Genomic DNA, 22,924 nt, shown 5'->3' with positions numbered 1-22,924 from the left:
CTGGCCCTCTCAGGATGGGGGAAAATTTACATAAATGAGAAGACAGTGGAACAGCAGCCTACAGGGTTAACAGAGGGGGCACTGACTGACATTTTGGAGGTTACCTTGAAGAACGGGGAGAAATTTGGCTAGTATTCCCTCCTTCCCGAAGTCTGGCAAAAACCTGTGAGGAATGCTGGACAGCAAGCTGCCTGTGAGATATTAAACCTCTATATAATGGTCTGAGCCAAAATCTTACATCACGGAACATGCTAAGACTGTGATTTTTTAAAAATACATGACATGAAGAGGCATGCGGCTGACTGGCACCTGATCAGAACCAGACATCCCATCTACAGCCAGATCCCTCACTTGAAATAATGAAATGTTTGACTGATCTATTATACATTTCTTTTCTTTTTTTTTAAAAAAAAGATTTATTTATTTATTTGAAAGACACAGTTACAGAGAGGCAGAGGCAGAGAGAGAGAGAGAGGTCCTCCATCCGCTGGTTTACTCCCCACATGGCCACAACAGTCAGAACCGGGCTGATCCAAAGCCAGGAGCCAGGAGCTTCTTCTGGGTCTCCCATGTGGTGCAAAGACCCAAGCACTTGGGCCATTCTCCACTGCCTTCCACATAACAGAGAGCTGGATTGGAAGTGGAGCAGCCGGGACTTGAACCGGCACCCATATGAGATGCTGGTACTACATTTCCCTTGGGCTACCAACCAGCTCCCAAGCCTGATCTCCACCCTCCATTCCCTTCTTAATAAACACTTTATGCGGTGTGCCACAATGCCAGTCCCTACATTTATTTTCTAAACAACAATAATTTTAAAATTATTTTCATCTTTATTTTTTATGATTTCTCACAATTTAATGGACATGTGAAAAGTGCTCCATAAATATTTGTTGTTTTGTGCTGCATGCCATTGAAACTGAGCTACAGGTGGTTTTCTGCACAGATGAAATCACTAGAAGCTTCTAGATTCAGATCCTTGCTCTGTGTATTGGGTGATGCTTTTGGGTGCCACTCTTGTTACCAAAACAAGGTGAGTTCAGTTGCCCATGCCTATTGTAGAGTCAAAAATTGAAGCCGTGGTCGTTTGTGGAGGGAAAGTTTATTACAATGTGGCCGAGTAAGGAGCCCAGAACAAGGCTCAACTCTGAGGCCTTGGCTACATTTCCCAAGTGGAATTTATTAAGCAGGGAATGGAGGGTGGAGATTAAGGTTGGGAGTTGCATGGCAGCCCAAGGGGGATGCAGTGCCAGCATCTCATGTGGGCACCAGTTCAAGTCCCTGCTGCTCCACTTCCATTGCAGCTCCCTGTTATGGTCTGGAAAGGTGTGGGGAGCAATTCGGACTAGACTAAGTTACTGGAATTAAGACTTATTCTGTGCATCTGCTCTCCCACAATATGGTGCTGGGAGAGAAGAAAACAGCTTTTACGCAGCTGCCTCCAGTTCAGCCAATAAACTGTAGGACTTGCTCCTGATTGGAGAGCGGCATGCTCGGCGTGTGGGCAGCCGAGTTAGGATTGGCGGAGGAGGACTATAAAGGAGGAGAGAGACGGCATGCACCAGGAACATCTAAGGGGAACATCTAGCTGAAGGAACACCTGTGCAGCCCCCAGAGAGCCGGCCGGCGGTGTGCCGCTCCCCTGCGGAAGTGGGGAAAGCGGCCAGGGGGAACCGCCCTTCCACGGAGGTGGAAGGGATAGTAGCCAACCCGGGAAGAACCAGCAGCAAACCCGGGGAGGGCCGAGCAGACAAAAGAACAGCGCAGGGTCTTGTGTCGTTCCCCCACGAAGACGGGGAGCGACAGAAAGGCCATGGAGGAAGCTTAAAATGCTTGGGCCCCTGTACCTTCGTGGGAGACCCAGAAGAAGCTCCTGGATTATGGCTTTGGACAGGCCCAGGCTGGCCATTGTGGCCATCTGGAGACTGAACCAGTGGATCAAAAACATTTCTTTCTCTGCCTCTGCCTCTCTGTAACTGTGCCATTCAAATAAATAAATAAATCTTTAAAAAAATGTATAAGAGATCAAACAAACATTACATCATTTCAAGTGAAGGATCTGGCTGTAGACAGGATGGGTTGAATTTCAAAGAATTTGAGCCATTAAGGAATGGATGTAATTCTTGTGACATACAGGATCACAACGTTTTCAAAATGAGAAATACCAGTTTTAGAACATTTTAGCAATAATACTTATTTTTTAAAGATTTATTTATTTGTTAGAAAGGCAGAGAGTTTAGAGAGAGAGAATCTTCCATCAGCTGGTGAACTCCCCAGATGGCCACATCAGCCAGAGCTAGATGATGTTAAAGACGGATGTCTGGAATTCCATAGGGGTCTCCCATGTTGGTGTCAGGGGCAATCACACTTGGGCCACTCACTATCTGTAGCTTTCCAAGGCATATTAGCAGGGAGCTGGATCAGAAGTGGAGCAGCCAGGACTTGAACTGGTGCTCTTATGGGTTGCTGGCATCACAAGCAATGGCTTAACCAACTGTACCACAACACCAGCTCCTGAGAACTACACTTTTTATACTGGGATCTTTTGTTTTGTTCCTTTAGAAAAACTTATTGATTGATTTGAAATACACAGCTACAGAGAGAGAGAGGAGGAGACACAGAGATTTTTCCATCCCCCAAATGCCTGCAATGGCCAGGGCTAGGCTAGGCTGAAATCAGGATCCCTAAACTCCATCCAGGCCTCTCAAGTGGGTGACAGACACCCCAGGGCGTGGTCTATCAACAGCTTCCTCTAAGGCACATTAGCAGGAAGCACAGAATAACCTGGACACCAACATACACATCAGTATGGGATATGGGCATCTCATGCAGTGACCTAATCCATTGCACTGTGATACCTGTCCCAATTTAATTTTTTAAATAACAGCTATTTCAAATGGTTTTAAATAAAATATTGCGTTTTTTAATTTCGAACATTAGCTTGCATGACTTAAAATTAAAAACTCATTTTCAATTTGACAAAATCATTGGCTTACTTATGGGTTTGTTTTCTGGGTGACTTACAAATGGAAGTATGAAAACTCAGTTCTCTCATGAAAAATGACCTTGATGTCTTCTTATCTATCTTCATTTTAGTCGTTCTCAATTATATTTAGTGAGGCTGTCATAAATAGTTAACATTTCTAAATTTAGAGGGTCTAAATTGGTTAGAGAAATCTAAAGGATTTTGAAAGTCAGGGTAATGTGAGGTGTTAAAACTATTATTGACAAGTAATCTTTTTATTTTTTTTCTCGCAACACCTCAGATGCAGCAAAGCAAAACAAATATGTCCTGCTCAGAGAATGGCCTGGTTTTTGCAATATCTGAGTTTGTATTTCTAGGCTAAATAAAATTGGCTAGCACAGAAAGGCATCCTATTGCTAAGAAGACTAAGTCCCCATTCACCAAATTTGCAGAATCTGAATCTCCTTATAGCCCCAGGCTCACTGCAGAAGTTCAGTTTGTTGGGATTTTTGAAAATTTTTTTCCACATTCTGTGTTCTTGTAGATTATAGATATGTTCCTCTCTTACTATCATAAAACAGTTGTCCAGGTCCTAGCTGGCTGTGGTGAAAGCTGTATGGCTTTAGCAATTGTGCCAGCCTAGCTTCAGAATTGCTATTGTGCCTTTGATATTCTGTTTTTTTTTTTTTTTTTTTTTTTTTTTTGACAGGCAGAGTGGACAGTGAGAGAGAGAGACAGAGAGAAAGGTCTTCCTTTGCCATTGGTTCACTCTCCAATGGCTGCTGTGGCGTGCGCGCTGGGGCCGGCCCACCACGCTGATCCGATGGCAGGAACCAGGTACTTCTCCTGGTCTCCCATGGGGTGCAGGGCCCAAGCACTTGGGCCATCCTCCACTGCACTCCCTGGCCACAGCAGAGAGCTGGCCTGGAAGAGGGGCAACCGGGACAGAATCCGGCGCCCCGACCGGGACTAGAACCTGGTGTGCCGGCGCCGCAAGGCGGAGGATTAGCCTAGTGAGCCATGGCGCCGGCCGATATTCTGTTTTTGATCAGCACTGTCTTGGGCAGTTTTGCTGTGGCTCTCCCACCACTGCATGTTGAGTATGCAGACACCCAGAGAACTTTAGTTTGAAGTCTTCAGACTTGGGGGAACCGACACAAGAGGCCTTATTCACGCTTAACCTATTGTCAAAGAAAAGACCTTGAATTTGACTGGTGCTTCACAGGGAAGAGACTTTGGGGTGAGTGTATTATATCTGTGGGAAAGATATGAACATTTAAGGGCAACATGGTATACAGGTCCATGCACAGAGGTAGCCCTGCACCATTCAAGTCTTCCCATAACTGTATCCTCAGGCACCAGCTGACTACTGTAACTGCATGAGAGACAAAGAGGCACAGAAACCCAATTGAGATGTGCTTGAATTCCTGATTGACAGAAAATATGAAAGGCAATAATTATGTTGTTTTAAGACAGGAGTCAGCCTATGGTGGAATGAGAAAGCCATGCCAAGATGGCCGCTGACAACGGAGCCTGACTGACAACAGGCTGTGATTTGATGGTTTCAGAGACCACATGACAACAACGTAGCCTGATTGGATGGTTTTGGAAACTGCCTGGCTACAGAGCCTGACTGACAACAGACTGTGATTGGATGGCTTTGGAAACTGTCTGGCAACAGGCTGTGATCGGTTAGGGCATAGACCGCCCCTTGACTGGTTTGGCCGCCTTAGCTATATAAGCTGCTGCAGCAACTGAAATAAATGAGTCTGCAGGCTGCTTGCCTCTGGCCTGCTTTCACCCAACTCCCACGATCTGTGTGGTGATTCCGCGCCTCTTGCCCCTACCATGCTCCTCCTCTCAGAATGAATCCACAGCAACATCAGCCAACCTCTTTCCATAAACAACCAGAGAGAAAAAGCTTTAGGTTTTGCTGGACATCGGGTCCTACAGTGAAGACTCAACTCCTGATTTAGCATGAAGGTAGCCTCAGTAGACCCTAAACAAGTGAGCATGGATATTTTACAACAGGAACATGTCTGTGGATGCTGACATTTGAAGTTTATATGTGTTTTGCCTATAAGAAAATGCTGCACTCCTTTTGATTTTTTTTTTCAATCACTAAAAATGTGAGTGCTGTTCTTAGCTCACAGGGTGTGAAAAACAAATGGGTGTGAGGTTAGATCTGGCCTGTAAGACATAGTGGGCTGATCTCTTGTAAGGTCATTGAGTTTCAGGGAGATTTGTTACCCAGCCATAGATAATGTATAGAGGGGGCGTCCAGCACGTGAGGACACAGCGTCCTCCCTCCCAGAGCAGGCTTCAGAACAGTGCCCTCTTTTGAAGCACTCACCAGCAAACGGAACCTGCTGATGCCTTGTTCCTGGATGGCCGAGCCTCCCACACTGTGAGAAAACAAATTCTTGCTGTTTATAAACTACACAAATGGACTAAGGCAGAGAAGCAGGTTTTATTATTATTATTATTATTATTTTTAACCAATGTCAGTATCAGTTCCTTCCAGCACAACTACAGGGCCAAGTGATCAGAAAGATTCTAGAATTTTCCCTGGAGATGACCACAGCCATCCACCCTCACCACCACTGAAACTGGTTTTGGAAGTTGTGACAGCTAGTCCAAGTCCTTCCCTTTAGTGAGGTTCTCTTTCTTCCCAGAGTGGGTAGCCAGGACGAATTCTTTTTTTTTTTTTTTTTTTTTTTTTTTTATTTTATTTTATTTTTTTTATTTTATTTTATTTTTTTTTTTTATTTTTGACAGGCAGAGTGGACAGTGAGAGAGAGAGACAGAGAGAAAGGTCTTCCTTTTTGCCGTTGGTTCACCCTCCAATGGCCGCCGCTGCAGCCGGCGCACCGCGCTGATCCGAAGGCAGGAGCCAGGATCCAGGTGCTTTTCCTGGTCTCCCATGGGGTGCAGGGCCCAAGCACCTGGGCCATCCTCCACTGCATTCCCTGGCCATAGCAGAGAGCTGGCCTGGAAGAGGGGCAACCGGGACAGAATCCGGCGCCCCAACCGGGACTAGAACCCGGTGTGCCGGCGCCGCAAGGTGGAGGATTAGCCTATTGAGCCACGGCGCCGGCTCAAGGACGAATTCTTAGAGTAGGTTTTATGTAAACATTTAAAGGGAAGGGTTGGGGTTCTCAGCCTCTCTCCTGAAGTCCTTTCAGCCTCTATTGTAAACATTTTCACTATTTTACAACCTTCTTCAAAAGTGGGTGTCAAAACTCTATTTGTATACCTAGACTGAGGCCCAGATACTGGCCTTGACAAAACAAAATATGGTAACTATAACATCTGTCTTGTACATGACTCTTCAACAACGGTTTCTTGCACTGGGGCCAGTGTTGTAGCATAGTGTTTTAAGCTGACTCTTATAATGCTGGCATTCCATATCAGAGTACTGATTCAAGTCCTAGCTGCTCCTCTTTTGATCCAGTTCCCTGCAAATGTGCTTGGGGAAAGCAGGAGAAGATGGCCCAAGTACTCAGGCCCCTCACTCATGTGAGAGACCTGGATTCAGTTCCTGGCTCCTGGCTTCTGCCTGGCCTGGACCTGGTTGCTGTGGCTATTTGGAGAGTGAACCAGTGGATGGAAAGTCTCTCTCTCTCTCTCTCTCTCTCTCTATTTTTCTGTCACTCTGCTTTAATAAATAAATAAATAAATAATAAATCAAAATTTTTTTTGACAGGCAGAATGGACAGTGAGAGAGAGAGACAGAGAGAATGGTCTTCCTTTGCCGTTGGTTCACCCTCCAATGGCCGCCGCAGCCAGCGCGCGGCGACCAGCGCACCGCGCTGATCTGATGGCAGGAGCCAGGTACTTCTCCCATGGGGTGCAGTGCCCAAGGACTTGGACCATCCTCCACTGCACTCCCTGGCCACAGCAGAGAGCTGGCCTGGAAGAGGGGCAACCGGGACAGAATCTGGCGCCCCGACCGGGACTAGAACCTGGTGTGCTGGCGCCGCAAGGCAGAGGATTAGCCTAGTGAACCGCGGCGCCAGCCTAATTTTTTCTTGTTTTAAAAATGCATAAAGAAGCAGCTGAAGTTCTAAGAAAACTAGTTCTGAACTAATATAATTTCTAGAAATTATTTTGGAAGTGAATTTTGTTGGGTGTACTTAATGTTTATTTGCAGAGCCACAGTTAATTTCAGAAAGCAAACAGTAATTATTAATTCATTAATTTTACCAATGATTACTGAGCAGTTAATATTTGCCCAACACTGTCAAAAGTGGTAAAGAATACAGCACAATTTAAAAGTGACATCAGGGGAACACACTGGTCTTTTGCTGAGTCTAAGATAGTGTGAGTAGGTTTTCCACCTGAGCGCACATAATTTATGAACAAGGCAGGACAGTTTATCTTGAATTGTAACTTTTCTGGGAATAAAAGACAAAGTGGCTTAGAGGACTTAGGAAAGATTAACATAAGAAGCTGTCTGCATTGATCAAAATTTCTGTTTTCTTCAGTGGTTTCCTGACTCATTCTAGAAATAAAAGGAATGCTGTCAAGTTTATTCATTTATTTATTTATTTATCTATTTTTGCTTTTTCTCACTGGGTGCTTACATATTTGAATGAGGTTGTTTTTTTTTTTTTAAAATAGGAACACATTTTAAACACTTAAGCTTATGTATTTAAAAATTTATCTTTGAGGGTTTGCACTGTGGTACAGTAGATTAAGTGACAACTTGCAACACCAGCAACCTATATTTGAAAACAGGTTCCAGTACTGGCTGGTCCACTGCCAATCCAAGTCCCTGAAAATGTACCTGAGAAAGGATTATAAGACGGTCCAGTGCTCAGGCCCTTGTCCCTCATGGGGAGACCTGGGTGGAGTTCCTGGCTCCTGGCTTCAGCCTGGTGTAGTCTCAGTCGCTATGGACATTTGAAAAGTGAACCAGTAATGGAAGAACCCTCTCTCCTGTCACTCTGCCTCTCAAATAACTAAATAAATTAACAAATAGTTTGAAGGAAAAAAAAGATGAAAAAACAAAGAAAACAAAACTGTTCCTCAAGAGTCAAGGCAAGTCATCCCTTCTTGAAGTGGAAATTTCACTTGTACAGATTTCAACTTAGGTGCTCTATTAGTTCTCACAAATCAGGGAGAACATACGGTATATGTCCCTTTGGGAATGGCTTATTTCACTAGTATGATTTTTTCCAGATTCATCCATTTTGTTGCAAATAACCGAATTTCATTGTTTTTACTGCTGTGTAGTACTCCATAGTGTACTTTAAGTTCTTTATCCAGTCTTCAGTTAATGGGCATTTAGGTTGATTCCATGTCTTAGCTATTGAAAATTGAGCTGCAATAAACATGGAAGTGCAGATAGCTCTTTTGTTTACTGATTTCATTTCCCTTGGGTAAATTCTCAGGAGTGGGATGGCTGGGTCATATGGTACATCTATATTCGGATTTTTGAGATATCTCCATATTGTCTTCCACAGTGGCTTTACCAGTTTACATTCTCACAATCAGTGGATTAGGGTACCTTTTTCCCACATCCTTGCCAATATTTGTTGTTTGTTGATTTCTGTATGAAAGCAGTTCTAAAGGGGATAAGGTGAAACCTCATTGTGATTTTGATTTGCATTTCCCTGATGGCTAGTTATCCTGAGCATTTTTTCATGTGTCTATAGGCCATTTTTATTTTCTCTTTTGAAAAATGTCTAAGTCATTTGCCCATTTCTTCACTGAGTTGTTTGTTTTGTTGTTGTTGATTGAGTTTCGAGATATTTTATATATTCTGGTTATTAACCTTTTATCAGTTGAATAGTTTGCAAATAATTTCTCCCAAGGAGAATGCTTCCAACTTTTCCCCATTCAATATGATGCTGGCCATGGGTTTGTCATAAAAGGCCTTGATTGTGTTGGGGAATGTTCCTTCTGTGCCAAATTTGCTTAGAGTTTTCATCATGAAAAGCTGTTGTATTTTATCAAATGCTGTCTCTGCATCTGAGATATGGTTTTTTTCCCTTCAGCTTGTTAATGTGATGTATCACATTGATTGATTTGAAATGTTGAATCATCCTGGCATATCAGGGATAATTCCCACTTGTTCTGGGTGGATGATCTTTCTGATGTGTTGTTGGATTCGATTGGCTAGAATTTAGTTGAGGATTTTTGTATCTATGTTCATCAGGGAAATTGGTCTGTAATTCTCTTTCTTTGTTGCATCTTTTTCAGGTTTAGGAATTAAGATGATGCTTTCTTCAGAGACAGAATTTGAGAGGATTCCTTCCCTTTCAATTGTTTTGAATAACTTGAGAAGAATTGGAGTTAGTTCTTTAAATGTCTGGTAGAATTCAGCAGTGAATCCATCTGGTCATGGGCTTTTCTTTGTTGGAGTGCCTTTATTACTGATTCAATTTCTGTCTTGATTATGGGCCTGTTTAGGTTTTCTATGTCTCCTTGGCTCAATAGAGATAGGTTGTATGTTCAGGAATCTATCTATTTCTTCTAGATTTCCTAGTTTGTTGGCATACAGCTCTTTGTAGTAATTCCTTATGATTCTTTTTATCTGTGGTGTCTGTTGTTACATTTTCTTCTTCATCTCTAGTTTTATTGATTTAGGTCTTCTCTCTCCTTTTTCTGATTTGTTGGGCCAATTTTGTGTCAATTTTGTTTATTTTTTTAAAAAAACAGATCTTTGTTTTGCTGATCTTTTTAATGTTTTTTTTGTTTCAATTTTTTTGATTTCTTTTCTAATTTTAATTATTTCTTTTCTCCTACTGGCTTTGGGTTTGGTTTGCTATTGTTTTTCTAGATCCTTCAGGTGTATTGATAGCTCATTTAATTGGTGCCTTTTGAATTTCTTGATGCATGCATCTGTTGTAAACTTTCCTCTTAATTAAGCTTTATAAATACATGTGTAAGTACATTCAAATATTATTTTAATCATTATTTCACTAATCTCTATTAAAAGAGCTGCCTTCTTTTTTATTTGAGATAAAATTATTTATTAGAGTCAAAAACCTACAGCCAGAGCAGCATGGAGGGGGCCTTCCAAGAGAGGAAAGACCCCAAAAGGCCCTGTAGCTTTCGGGTTTTTAAATACAATCTTGGATACCAAACTGTCAATCAACAGGGTAGAGAGAAACTTAACAAAAGACCTGATTTACAATTCTCCATCCTATCTGGCTTGCTTATGATTAAAAAAATTATCTAAAGGGTGGGGGAGAAATCACCACTCCCTTGCTATTCTCATGGTAAATTTGTAAATTTGGAGATTCCTAAGGAAACTAGACACTTTGTTCTGCTAAAGATAACAATGAGATTTCTAAGGAAGCAGGGCACTTTGCTATAAATAAGCTTTTGTGGGGGCAGGCACTGCACTATTCCAAATTTCTATCAGGGGACCACCCTGACTGCCCATTACCCATTTGACTCCTCATATCCTCACCTCCTGAAGATTGAAACCCTAATATTTGTTAGGGGGGAAGATCTACCTTCTTTATATGGGACCATTCAAATAATAATTGAAAATAATTTGACATTGAGATGATTCCATAATAATGACATAAATGAGCTGTTTATTTCAATAACTTAATGTAAGATTTTTAATGAAGATGTAGGACTTTTGGGTCCTAAGGTTAATGATAAAATGCATTTAGTGCCTTCCATTCCCATCCCTCTGTTTTAGCTCACTCTTGTCAATAATGGTCATAATTCCAAACCAATACAACAAAAGGTCTCTACAGGTAGTAGCAGACATAGAAAGCAATTTACTGAATAATTCAAATAAATCCAAATAAATCTTAATTAACCGTTCTTCACTGGTAAACTAAAAAATTAAAATGAGAATAAGTAAATCAGTTTTTAGATCCCTTTCTTACATGAATTGGTGGCCCTGAACAAATCCTACGAATTTTCTTGGTGTGTATTCTCATTAGTGAGATGGACGTATCCACCAAAATTCTCTACCTTCTTGGATTCTTTTTTCCTTAAATATTTGAGCTTTGTTGCAATTTTTAAAAAGGTTCAGTTATTTTAGAGAGAGAGAGAGGTAGGAAGTACCTTCTAATCCACTGATTTACTCCCCAAATGCCAGCTGTAACTAGGGCTGAGCTAGAGATGGAACCAGGAGCCAAGAACTCAATTCTTATCTCCCATGTGGGTGGCAGGAACTCAATTAATCAAGCCATCACTTTGCCTCCCAGGATATGCAGTGATCAGAAGTCAGGAGTTGGAGCAGGAAATTGAAGCCAGGCACTTCGATATAAGACATAGACATCTTAACCACTAGGCTTAGTGCTTGCTTCCTAAATCTTAATTCTTGTCAGGAAATTGGTTACGGGTAGGTGGTTTTGTGAGATGTTTATTAAACTTTTCAAAAGTCAAGGTCTTTACTGTAGTTTTTTTTTTTTCCCCAAATTCTGTAGTAGTATAGTAAATTCAACAACAAGAATTTCCCCTTCTCAGTCCATTTCTGTCTCCAGCTCATTCTCTCCCCAAACAAACATGTAAATATGCTTTTATTCATCTTCACATATGTATGTGCATATAGAGTATGTAAACCTGTAAAAGTAATGTGTGTAAATCTGTATACACAGACACTGGACTTTAAAACTACAATTCCAGTAAGACAACAAATAGAGCTATGTAAAGGAAGCATTTCTACTGAGACCTGAAACTTCCTCTCATTTCAACCCCCAACCTTACCTCAAACAGGTAATCAATGTTCCTATATTTTCTCTGCTCACAAGCCTTTAGAGCATACAGAGGATATATATATCTACTGAGGATTTTTTCCTTCTTTCCTCTTCTTTTTCCTCCAATATTCATTCCTTTCATTACTTCCTTATTCCTTTTCTTATTTCCTTGTTATCACAAAGGACTTTAGCATTTTACTAATTGTGGATTCTAAGCCTTTAGCAATTCATGAAATATGTTTAATGGTCATTATCATCACCTGAAAATGTTAGCTTCAAAAACTAAACACAAAGATAATGGAAGAGCATAGAAAATATTAGATTGTATCAAAAATAATTGTTGTAGGGTACTTCATTTCATCCAACATTTATTTCATTTTGTGAATATATTTAAATACATATGCAAACATGTGTGTATCTGAAATTATATGCACATGATGATATATGAATTGAAATAAAAATGCATGTGAATGAGTACTGGGTCTAGATCATTCTACAAAATTAATTGTGTGTCAATAGCAAGATTGGTTAAAACCTTTACGTGGGAAAATGTTTTTCTGCTGGTTTGCACATGAATTGAAATCAAATAACTCAGAACATTAAATATTTATTATTTATATTCCATAGAATATAGATACATGAACTATATTAAACCCACCAATAAAGTGGTACTTTGTACAGTAGTGTATCATATCAGTGAAATTGGTTGCAAAGTGGCTTTAATCTCAGGGACACAAATGTTCCTAGTCCAGGCTAAATATTTGCCTTGAAAGTATTTCCAGAAATCCTGATTGGCATTATTTTAAGAGTGACATAGAAAATAGAACATGGCAAAAAATATAATAGAGTAATGTAGGAAAAGTAATATCATCAATACAGTCAAAATAGGATTTTAATATTTGCTGTGTAGACAATAGAGTACAATCATCATGGTTTTATGGCTTTAGCTTCAGTAGGAATTCAAATTCATAAGAAACATAACTTTGGGGAGGTTTTGTGGCTCAGTAACTTAAACCGCTTCTTGGGATACCATCATCTTAATTTGAGTGCCTCATTCAAGTACTGGCTACTTTGCACTTTCAATCCATTCCCTGAGAATATGCCTGGGAGGCCATAGGTAATGGTTCAAGTTTTTGGGTTCCTGCCACCCTCATGAGAGACCTTGAGGAGTTCCTGGCTCTTGAGGAATGAACCACAGAGATAAGATCTCTTTTTCTTTATGTTGCTATCTCTTTGCTATTTTGCCTTTCAAAATAAATATTTTTTGAAAGCATGCCTTTTAAAAAATTATTTATTGAGCTTTTACCAGTATAAAGAGATCATGGGCTGATGTTGAGTGTAACGGGTTAAGCTCCCACCTGCAAAGCCAGCATCTCATATGGGTGCTGGTTCAAGTTCTGGCAGCTCCACTTCTAATCAAACTCCCTGCTAATGCACTTGGGAAAACAGTAGAAGATGGCCCAAGTGCTTGGACCCCTGCAACCATGTGGAAGAGCTGGAAGAAGCTCCTGGCTCCTGCCTCAGACCTGCCCAGCTCTGATCATTGTGGCCATTTGGAGAGTAAACCAGCAGATGGAAAATCTCTCTATCTTCCCCAAATCTGCCTTTCAAAAAATAAAATTAATCTTTAAAAAACATATATGAAGAGAAAAAATTTCACGTAGTTCATAGATACAATTATAAGAATATAATGATACTTCCCTCCCTCCCTACTCTTTTCTTTGTTATTTTTCTTTTTTTAACTTTTGTGATCACATTTTAATTTGATTTAAAATCACAGGCTTAATGCTCCTCTAAATAAAAACTTCAGCAAGTAAGAGTAGAAAGACGACTCAGTATGAATACAGACAGGGGCTATCAGCAGTAATCAGAATCAAAGATGTCAATTTCACCCATATACATATTTTTTTACACTCTCTATATTAGCTACCACAACTTAGAGAAAACATATAATACTTATTTAACTAAATGTAATGATCTCCAATCACATTAATTTTGTTGCAAAAGATAGGATTTCTTTTTTTACAGCTAAGTAGTACTCCATAGTGTATATATACCACTTATTATATAAAATGGTATTTTATACCATTTTCTTTACCCAATCATCAGCTGATGGACATCTAGGTTGATTCTATATCTTAGCTACTGTGAATAGAGCTGCAGTAAACATGGTAGTATGCTGATTTCATTTCATTTGGGTAAATTTCCAGAAGTGGGATGACTGGTCATATGGTAGATCTATTTTGAGATTTCTGAGGACTCTCCAGACTGTCTTTCATAATGGTTGCACAAGTTTATACACCTACCAACAGTGTATTAGGGTACCTTTTTCTCCATATCCACACCAGCATTTCTTATTTTTTGATTTTTGGATGATAGCCATTCTAACTAGGGTGAGTTGAAACCTCATTGCGGTCTTTATTTGTATTTCCTTGATGGCTAGTGATCCAGAACATCTTTTCCTGTGTCTGCTGGTCCTTTGTATTTCATCCTTTGAAAAATGCCTGTTCAAGTTCTTTGCCCATTTTTAAACTTTTTGTTTTATTGTTGTTGAGTTTCTTGAGCTTATGTATTCTGGGTATTAATCCTTTATCAGATGCATGATTTGCAAATAGCTTTTAACAGTTTAAACACTTCACCAGTAAGTGCCAGCAAAGGACTTTTTGGAATGGAGTTGGTGAATATAAAAATATCTGACTACATCTATCTATAGGGTTATGTATTTTATTCCCTCTATTTCAATTCATTATTACCAAATCCATTGATAACCACAGAACACAAATTCGGGTTTGGCTACGTCATTCTTTGTCATGCTTAAATTACCTATGTATAACAGAGATAAAAACGTGGCAAAAATGTTTTGCCTTAATTTATCACTAACATCATTTGAAAATTTCAGTTTTATAATGTATTTTTGAAAATGTGCACAAATTCTATAGAAATTGGTGGCGTGTGCTTGTTAAGTCTGAAATTCAATACTCACCTTTAGGTAGTGACTGGGAGTGAAGAGAAATGACTGATTTTTATATTCCAGGGGTTAAACATTCAACATTCTTGGAATAGAACAAATGAGTATCTATGTCTGGGGATCAAGATTTAGATGAAATGTGTCTAGAACAGCATGCAAAGTTTGGAAAAGGAAGTTACCAGCGATATTGTAACAGAAAACACAGACTGACTGCCAGCTGGACTGGCTATGAAACTTGGCTCAGCTGAGTGATGAAAAGTAGCTCCCCAGTTGCATTGTGAAAAAATAATGAAACAGTAATATTGGGACAGACATGCAAATCAGAACCAGCACCAAATCCAAGATATGAACCCAATTAAGCCAAAAGGTAACAGGAATAGCATTAATTCAAGTTTTGGCTCAGATTTCGTCTGTGCAATGAAGTCATCCTCCTCCTCTTGAAAATAACTCTTTCCCACATCCTTTACTTTCACTTCATATCCCTTTGCTATTTGCTTGTTTGTTTACTCTGGGTCTCCTTTGAAAGAATGGAATTTCTAAAAAAGAGGAGGAACTCAGTCTGCCTAGTTTACTGCACAATCACCAAAATTTCACACAGTCTTGGCACACAGTAGATGCTTAATGAATGCTTCCACAATAAAAGACACCAGTACTTTTAATTCCACAATTGGAAATGTGTATTTTGTTTGAGACTTCTTTTTCCTTATTTTTCATCTAAGTCCGACAATGTTTATTCTCTCATTGGAACAATGCCTCCTTTGCCTTCTTTTAAAGATGTATTCATTGACTTAAAAATCAGAGTGACAGCCGGCGCTGCGGCTCACTAGGCTAATGCTCCGCCTTGAGGCGCCGGCACACCGGGTTCTAGTCCCGGTCGGGGCACCGGATTCTGTCCCGGTTGCCCCTCTTCCAGGCCAGCTCTCTGCTGTGGCCAGGAAGTGCAGTGGAGGATGGCCCAAGTCCTTGGGCCCTGCACCCCATACTCTTGCCTTCAGATAGGCGCGGTGCACTGGTCGCAGCGCGCCAGTCGCAGCGCTCTGGCCGCGGCGGCCATTGAAGGGTGAACCAAAGGCAAAAGGAAGACCTTTCTCTCTGTCTCTCTCACTATCCACTCTGCCTGTCAGAAAAAAAAAAAAAAAAAGAAAATCAGAGTGACAGTGAAAGAGAAATGCACAGACACACACACACACAGAGAGAGAGAGCGAGAGAGAGAGCGCATCCATCTACTGATTCACTCATTCCCTCATTCCTCAAATACTCACACCATCTGGGATTGCACCAGGATAAAACCAGGAGCCAGGAACTCCCTGTAGATCTCCCACTTGGGGCAAAAACCCAAGAACTTGCACCATCATTTCTTGATTCTCAGGTTCTTTATCAGGAAGCTGAATCAGAAATGGAAGGGCCTGGATTTGAAGCAAATATTCTTGCATGGGATGCTGGTGTGCTGCAAGGGGTGGCTTGATCTGTGTCCCTCCAACACCCACCCCAACCTCCATTATTTTTTACTTCCTTTCCCTATTTTTATTATCTTGGTTCTAAATCCTCATCTGGAGCAATGCAGTTCTGCAGTTTATTTGCTACAGCCATCAAACAATCAACATAGGAATATCAAAAGATGAAGACATTGATTTCTCACTTTTTAAGATAGATTTATTTATTTGAAAGTCAGAGTCACAGCAAGAGGGAGAGGGGAGGGAAAGAGAGAAGAGAGAGAGAGAGAGAGAGTTTCCATCATTGTTACTTCCCAGCTGTCTGCAACAGACAACACTGAGCTAGGTCAAAGCCAGGAGCTTTATTTGTGTTTTCCACATGGATGGCAGGGGACTAAGTACTTGGGCTGTCTTCCTCTGCTTTTCCCAGGCCGTTATCAGGGAATTGGATTAGAAGTAGAGCAGACAGGACATGAATTGGCACCCATATATGATGTAGGCATTGTAGGTGGTGGTTTTACCAACAACACTACAATGTTGGCCCCTGATACTGAGTTGTTTTAAAATTACCAACCAAGCTGTGCATTAGGGCTTCTAACCTTCCGTCTTCCAGAAATTCAGCTGTCCCTGTTACTGGATGCCCTTCTGTACCACAAATTAAAGCAAATGCAAATGACCTGAAATCATATCAGTACTAATCAAATATATGTGGATTCACTATTCTGTTTTAAACCAGTGTTTTTTTTCTCATAGATTTAAAAACTTCTGAAAAATAGTTCCATGTTATATAGGCTCATACTTTTGTTATCTTCCAGAATGAGCTCTCAGGACCCAAGCATTAAATTTTCAAATACTCTCTAATCAGAATTCATATTTTTAATCAGTGACAGACTAAATCATGTTTTTTTATCTTTAATTTTTGTCTTTGTAAATCACTGTTCTTTCATAACCTGGCAAAAGAAAGGATATTAATTATGGTACTATGATCTCAATTTTTTAACTGAATATATTTAAATGTATTTGACTTATTCAGAATTAGTCTATTTTCTTTTTTAAATTGACATATGAAGCTATTTGCATTTGCTATGCAAAATATTATTCTTTAAATATATGTACACATTAGAATAAATAAATCAAGCTAATTCACATATGTATTACCTCAGATAATTATAACTTTATAAGAACACTTTACACCCGCTCAGCATTTTTCAAGAATACAAAATACTTTTAACTGTAGCCACTATGTTGTAAATCTTGATTTTCAAAATTACTTTCTTTTTTTTATATACAGAAGATCAATTTAATATATATAAAGTAAAGATTTCAAAGTTTGCACCCACACAGAAACACAAAGTATAAAGTACTGTTTGAGTACTAGTTATACCATTAATTCACATAGTACAACACATTAAGGACAGAGATCCTACATGGGGAGTAAGTGCACAGTGACTCCTGTTGTTGATTTAACAGTTGACACTCTTGTTTATGGCATCAGTAATCACCCTAGGCTCTTGTCATGAGCTGCCAAGGCTATGGAAGCCTCTTGAGTTCACCAACTCCGATCTTATTTAGACAAGGTCATAGTCAAAGTGGAAGTTCTCTCCTCCAAACATTTACTTATTGATTTATGTGAAAAGGAGAAAAACAAAGATAAAGATAAAGGGCGAAACAGAGAAAGAGAGAGAGAGAGAGAGAGGCAGAGAGACAGAGAGACAGAGAGACAGAGATTTTCCAGCCACTAGTTCACTCTCTGGATGGCCACAACAAGGTGTGGATCAGGCTGAAGCTAGGAGCCAGGAATTTCATCCTAGTCTCCCATGTAGGTGACAGGGGCCCAAACAATGGGACCATCTTCCATTGCTTTCCTGGACACATTATCAGGAAGCTGGATTGGGAGCGGAGTAGCTGAGACTCGAATCAGTGCTCCCATATGGGATCTCTACATTAAAGGCCAAGGCTTACTGTGCTGTGTGCCACAATACTGGCCTCCAGAATAGTTATTTTAAAGACCTAAAGCATGCAAATGATTTCGTAGTGAAGAGCAAGGTTTGGCGGATTACATTTTGTTGTATTGAGGGAAGGAAATGAGCTTCAGGATTGTCAGATGTATACAAAATCTGGTTATAAAAAACTGTTCCTGATGAATGAAATAGAACAGGAGACATGAGAAGAATGAGAAGGTTAAAGTTTTACATCTATCTGTGTGTCTAGTCACCCATATCCACATAAATATATATATATATGTGTGTGTGTGTGTACAAGTATATTTATAACTAGAAAGACTCAAAATAAATGTGAACTCATATTCCCTTCACACACACACACACACACACACACACAAATTTGCTGACCTAACTCAGCTGCCCTAATGTCCAATATACTGTGTCAAGAATGGCTCACCAAAATGTTAATACCTATTGGCAAGCAGGCATTCTTCAGAGTTGCTTCTTTTTTTTTTTTTTTTTTTTTTTGACAGGCAGAGTGGACAGTGAGAGAGAGAGACAGAGAGAAAGGTCTTCCTTTGCCGTTGGTTCACCCTCCAGTGGCCGCCGCGGCCGGTGCGCTGCGGCCGGCGCACCGCGCTGATCCGATGGCAGGAGCCAGGAGCCAGGTGCTTTTCCTGGTCTCCCATGGGGTGCAGGGCCCAAGCACCTGGGCCATCCTCCACTGCACTCCCTGGCCACAGCAGAGGGCTGGCCTGGAAGAGGGGCAACCGGGGCAGAATCCAGCGCCCCGACCGGGACTAGAACCCCGTGTGCCGGCGCCGCTAGGCGGAGGATTAGCCTAGTGAGCCGCGGCGCCGGCCTCAGAGTTGCTTCTAATTTGGCTCTTTTTTCCTGCAAATATCATCTCTCTAAAGTGATACAGCTACAATGAAAATCTGAGAATGGTTTTCTTTGAAAATCTTGCAGTAGCTCGGTATCATGTCCTGAATAAATCTGAAATATTTTGCATATATGTCAGATTCTCCCATCATTCAGCCTCTGTTTTCCCTTCTGACTTTGTTTTTTCACCACTTCTCTGGTCGTTAAAAAAGTCTCCTCCGTTTCCTGAGTCAAGCATGCTGTTTTATGCTTTCAAATCAGTGTAGTCAGCATACTGCTAGTGGATGCAGAAGGTTGAACCATGACACGTCAAGCTCCTGCAGAAAGTATCTCTGTTTAATAGGCAACAAAATGGCACCCGTACTTCTTTCATTTGGGATTCTGCTTCCAGTTTAATATCCAGAAATTACTCTTTTAACACAGAACTAATAGCTCTCTCTCACTGCTGTAAAGCATAAAGCAGACAAAATAGGCAATCAGCTATCAGATAATGTTCAAAGGAGACATAAAGCTACAGATCCATAGCAAAAGAGAGAAACCATTCCTAGGATAATGAAAAACAGGTGACCACGTTTAACATAATGAATTTGAGGACAACAACATGTTTTAAATGCATTAAATGGTGTTTCTGTGTGTAAAATCCGAATATTAAGAGGATGTCACAAAACAAGCAACAAGTTTCTAAAATTAGAAATAAGGGTTCTGATATAACACACCAATCATTTCAGCACAGAATTGACTATGGTGAGACCAGAATGAGGTTCATAGAAATGGAATAGCAACACAGAAGTAATGCAGGATGAGAAATTAGTTGATGAAAAAATTAGAAGTTCTTAAATTAATTATTAATTTGCAATTAATAACCAATTTTCTGGTAGAGAAAAAAATGTGAAGCCATTGTGTACTACTTGCAGTTGTTAAACATAATTGTGTTTTAGTCATCTGTCTTATAATTATGCACAATTGTTTTTCTTTTTTTATTTTTTGACAGGCAGAGTTAGACAGTGAGAAGAGAGACAGAGAGAAAGGTCTTCCTTTTTTTTTTTTTTTTTTTTTTTTCCGTTGGTTCACCCCACAAGTGGCCGCTGTGGCAGCTATGGCCTGCGTGTTGCGGCCGACTCTCTGTGCTGATCCAAAGCCAGGAGCCAGGTGCTTCTCCTGGTCTCCCATGCGGGTGCAGGGCCCAAGGACCTGGGCCATCCTCCATTGCACATCAAGGCCACAGCAGAGAGCTGGACTGGAAGAGGAGCAACCGGGACAGAATCCAGTGCCCCGACCGGGACTAGAACCCAGGGTGCCGGCACTGCAGGCAGAGGATTAGCCTAGTGAGCCGCAGCACCAGCCAACAATTATTTTTCAAGATCAGAGTTTTGCCTTTCTATTCATTCTTGTTGCTGCTGTGAGTCTCGAAAAATTCTTAGCTAAGGAATTCTTAGCTAAAAGTTCTTAGCTCATTATTTTAGTACTCTAAATCACAACATGGATGAAAAAAATTTCTCTCATCACAAGTTACTTTAGCAAAGATTATTTGTTCCTATTTATGCAACTTTTCCTTTCTACATGTGGTAGTTACAGGAAGTGGCTTTTGTCTTTGCTATATGGATGGCTATTTCTTCTGTTAAATCACATCAAGTAACATTTGCTCTTCTAAGGAAGTGTTATCTGCCCCTCCCCTACCCACCCCATGCTCTTTCCCAGAGCATGTGACTGCTATGGCTTGTCCACACTCAGGTGCTTAATTCACAGCGATGCTATCTTATTCTCATACACAATTTCTTTCACTAGATCAAATGGAAGTTGGAGTGATGGAGTCATTTCTTCACCTCAATCTCTTATTCACAGTCAGCATACAAAATATGAGTAGACAACAGAGTATCAGAGACAAACAAGGAAGAAAAGGGAAAATTAAAAAGGAGGAGAAAGAAAAAGGTGGAGAAAAGAAGGGAGAGAGAAGGGAAGTGAAAAGTGTTGAGCTCTCAAGCCACAATTCTTCTCAAAAGTCTTCCTTTCAAGTGTCATGGAAAAAAATCATGGCAAAATGAAAGAGTAAAATGGAAATTCGGTACTTCCAATTCAAGCTACTTTTTTCCAGATGAAACAATATACACAAGTATTATCTTCTCATTTAATCTTGTTTTATTAGTTTGTAAATTCTATGAATATAACATAAAGTACTTAAAGACATCAAATGATTAGCTTTCCATGCTTTCGTACATATTGTACCCTGCCCGGTGTTTTTTTAAATTCTTGATAACTAATAGTAACAACATGCCATAAATGGTCTTCATAATATCTTTACAAATCCTACTAGATTTACAAAATGAATAAATAATGTACCCATAACTTCTCTTTATGGTTCCTTTTCAAGTTTTACTGGATTCACATGCAAGGACAGATGGATAGCTTTGTCATAGGAGATGAACAATAATAAGAATTACATATGGTTTCCTTTCTATCAAGACTATTTACAATGTAATTCTCTCCATTCTTTCACCATAATGCTGCACTGTCACTGGCATAAATATTTTTGACTTTTTTTACTATAAATTAAAATATAAAAAATTACAGTTGTCCATTTTAACTATTATTAGAAGGCAGAAGGTTTAGTTATCTATGACCAGAAAGAATGTCATGTAAGTAACTTATTAAAACTCTGGTAAAATTCATCATTGTGATTGTATTCTCAACAGTACCAGAAGCATTTTGGGAAGGAAATTCCACTAAGAATAATATATATATTTACATAGTTCCTTGTAATGTGTAGATTTTGCAAAATGTTTCCAGGTGCAGTTAATACGAAGTTTGTATTGAACATTTAGATTTCTAGCAAATGAGCATATTAAAGGTTGGTTTGTTTTTGCTGAAGAAATATATTGGATGAGGCATGGTTCAATTTTTATACTCAACCTGTGATAGTTTACAATGCTAACTCCTTTGTCAACTTCATCTTGTTAATGTGGTTCAGTGGTTTACCAAACAGAATCACAACATCATTTGTCTATACCAAGAATAGCATTGCCAAACTCTGAAAAAATTAAAGTAGAATTCATTAAAAGGTGTATTCACTTAAAAATAGCAAAATGAGAATTGTTGATCAAAACAATAATAAAACATGTAATGTATTGTAAAAACTTAAGGAACACAATTATTATGGTGTTAGAAGCAGGAGATATGGCCGGTGCCGCGGCACACTAGGCTAATCCTCCGCCTGCGGCGTTGGCACACGGGGTTCTAGTCCTGGTTGGGGCGCCGGATTCTGTCCCGGTTGCTCCTCTTCCAGTCCAGCTCTCTGCTGTGGCCCGGGAAGGCAGTGGAGAATGGCCCAAGTGCTTGGGCCCTGCACCCGCATGGGAAACCAGGAGGAAGCACATGGCTCCCGGCTTCCGGTCGGCACAGTGCACCGGCTGTAGCGGCCATCTGGGGGGTGAACTAATGGAAGGAAGACCTTTCTCTCTGTCTCTCTTTCTCACTGTCTAACTGCCTGTCAAAAAAAAAAAAAAAAAAAAAAGCAGAAGATAAAAGATAAAAGTCTATAAAAAGACCTAAGTATTTATGTGCTTTGTGCTTAGGTAATGCACAAATTTAAGTTTTTTTTCCTCATTTTCAATAGAAAGAGCAAAAATACCACTTAAGTGGTTTAGTGTGTATTTACCCAAAGTCACAGAACTAGAACATGTAGTAAAGACAGATTTCATTTTAAGATATACTCAGTTTGTAAACTGTTATTCTTCTTAAAAAATTATATTTATTTATTTTCATTTATTTGAGAGAGAGAGAAACAGAGACAGAAACAAGTAGAGATCTTCAATCAGTTGTTTCAATCCCCACCTACAACAATTGGAGCTGGGCCAGGCAGAAGCCTGGAAGCTGAAACTCTACTGGGGTGTCCTGCATGGATGGCAGGGACCCGATTGTTTTAGCCATTACAGGCTGCATCCTATTGTGCACATCAGCAGGATCCTGGAATTAGAAGTAAAGCCAACACTTGAACCCAGGCATTCCCCTATGGAATAGGGGCATTCCAAGCAGTGTCTTCACTGCTACACTAGTCACCCCAACAT

The sequence above is a fragment of the Oryctolagus cuniculus genome, chromosome 3 (genome assembly GCF_051225735.1).
Source record: "Oryctolagus cuniculus isolate XC-2025 breed Fujian yellow rabbit chromosome 3, ASM5122573v1, whole genome shotgun sequence".
NCBI classification, from domain to species: Eukaryota; Metazoa; Chordata; class Mammalia; order Lagomorpha; family Leporidae; genus Oryctolagus; species Oryctolagus cuniculus.
This window is presented reverse-complemented; position numbering follows the sequence as displayed.